General features: G+C 23.2%; 1 pseudogene; it reads right to left on the reverse strand.

The window, feature by feature from the left end:
* Positions 1–916: 916 nt before the first annotated feature.
* LOC135435801 (cytochrome b-like) lies at positions 917–2,066 on the reverse strand (annotated as a pseudogene).
* Positions 2,067–2,814: the final 748 nt, after the last annotated feature.

Genomic DNA, 2,814 nt, shown 5'->3' on the forward strand with positions numbered 1-2,814 from the left:
GTAAGGGTCCTAATAAAGTTGGTTTAATAGGAATTCCTCAACCTTTTTGTGATGCAATTAAATTATTTACAAAAGAACAAACTTATCCTTTATTATCAAATTATTTAAGATATTATATTTCACCTATTTTATCTTTATTTTTATCTTTAGTTGTTTGAATATGTATACCATTTTTTGTAAAATTATATTCTTTTAATTTAGGAGGTTTATTTTTTTTATGTTGTACAAGATTAGGAGTTTATACAGTTATAGTAGCTGGATGATCTTCTAATTCTAATTATGCTTTATTAGGGGGGTTACGAGCTGTTGCTCAGACTATTTCGTATGAAGTTAGATTAGCTTTAATTTTATTATCTTTTGTTTTCTTAATTGGGGGGTATAATTTTTTATATTTTTATTATTATCAAACTTATATTTGATTTTTATTTATTTTATTTCCTATGGCTTTGGTTTGGTTAACAATTTCTTTAGCTGAAACTAATCGGACTCCTTTTGATTTTGCTGAAGGGGAATCTGAATTAGTCTCAGGGTTTAATGTGGAATATAGAAGAGGAGGATTTGCATTAATTTTTTTAGCTGAGTATGCAAGAATTTTATTTATAAGAATATTATTTTGTGTAATTTTTTTAGGGTGCGATGTATTTAATTTATTATTTTATTTAAAATTAATATTAATTTCATTTATTTTTATTTGAGTTCGTGGTACTTTACCTCGATTTCGTTATGATAAATTAATATATTTAGCATGAAAATGTTTTTTATCATTTTCATTAAATTATTTATTATTTTTTATTGGGTTAAAAATTTTATTATTTTCTTTGTTATTATGAACTAAAATTAGTAACTAGTTAAGTTAATAGAAAGTAACATTTCTATCTTATGTTTTCAAAACATATGCTTATTCAAGCTCATTAACTAATTTAATAAATTATCTCATCATTTATTTACTAAAGGGTTTAATAAATAATATAAAAAATAAACAACAGTTAAAATTTGTCCAATTAATACATAAGGTTCTTCTACTGGTCGAGCTCCAATTCAAGTTAATAAGATTACTGTGACTACTATAATTCAAAATAAAATTTGGTTAATAGGGTAAAATTGAATTCCTCGGAATTTTCTTAAATTATAAAATGGTAAAATTATTAAAATTGCAATTGAAAGAATTAAGGCGATTACACCCCCTAATTTATTAGGGATAGATCGAAGAATTGCGTAAGCAAATAAAAAATATCATTCTGGTTGAATATGAGCTGGTGTTACTAAAGGGTTAGCGGGAATAAAATTATCCGGGTCTCCCAATAAATTTGGGTTAATTAAAATTAAAGAAATTAATAAAAAAATTATAATAATAAATCCAACAATATCCTTATAAGTAAAATAAGGGTGAAATGGGATTTTATCTCTATTAGAATTTACTCCAATTGGGTTATTTGAACCAGTTTGGTGTAAGAATAATAAATGAATTATAACTATTGCTAAAACAATAAAAGGTAAAATAAAATGAAAGGTAAAAAATCGAGTTAAAGTTGCGTTATCAACAGCAAACCCTCCTCATACTCATTGTACTAAATCAATTCCTAAGTAAGGTACTGCTGATAATAAATTTGTAATAACTGTTGCTCCTCAAAATGATATTTGTCCTCAAGGTAGAACATATCCTATAAAAGCGGTTCCTATTACTAAAAATAAAATAATTACTCCAGTTATTCATGTTGGTGTGAATAAATAAGATCCGTAATAAATTCCACGTCCTACGTGTAAATAAATACAAATAAAAAAAAAGAAGCACCATTAGCGTGTATTGTTCGTAATAATCATCCATAATTTACATCACGACAAATATGGTTTACTCTATTAAAAGCTAAATTTACATCTGCTGTGTAGTGTATTGCTAAAAATAAACCAGTTAAAATTTGAATAATTAAACATAATCCAAGTAATGATCCAAAATTTCATCATCTTGAAATATTAACAGGAGCAGGTAAATCAACTAATGCATTATTAGCAATTTTAAATAAAGGGTGGGAGGTTCGTAAAGGTTTGTTCATTAATTTATAATTCGTAGAGGTCCTTTGAATATTTTAGTAATTTTAACAATAACAATTAAAGTAATTAATAAATAATTTATTAAAAGAATTGTAATTAAATTTGTTGGGAAATTGTAAAGTTTATTTAAAGATAAAGAATTTTCTATGAGGTAAGAATAATTTGAAGAAATTATTTCTATTTCATTATTTAATAAAAAAAATCTTGTTGAATTTTTATCTATAATTAAAGCTAAAATTAAAAATATTAAAAATAATATAATTGAAATTAGAGTTAATTTAATTGATAAGTTAAATATTTCATTTGAAGCTAAAGATGTCACATAAATAAATAAAACTAATATGCCCCCAAGAAAAATTAAAAATAAAATATATGAAAATCAAAAAGTTTTTGTTATTAATCCTGTGATTAAGGAAATTAAAATTGTTTGAATTAATAGCGTTAACCCTATAGCTAAAGGATGGATTATATTTATAAAAATAATTGAAGTTAAAAAAATTATAGAGTATAAAATTAATTGAAGAATTTCAAGAGGTAGTTTATATAAAATATTAATTTTGGGGATTAATGAAAAAGAAATTCTTTTCTCTTGAAGTTTTAAAAGAATTAATCTTATTTTTGATTTACAAGACCAATGTTTTTATTAAACTATTAAAACTAATGATTATAATTTTGTATTGAAGTTTACCAATAGTTTTATTTATTTGTGGATTATTTTGTTTTGTTTCTAATCGGAAACATTTATTATCAATACTTTTAAGTTTA

The sequence above is a fragment of the Drosophila montana genome, unplaced genomic scaffold, assembly GCF_035044405.1.
Source record: "Drosophila montana isolate Dmon_TW-CO22-7 unplaced genomic scaffold, ASM3504440v1 contig_3711_1, whole genome shotgun sequence".
Classification (NCBI taxonomy): Eukaryota; Metazoa; Arthropoda; class Insecta; order Diptera; family Drosophilidae; genus Drosophila; species Drosophila montana.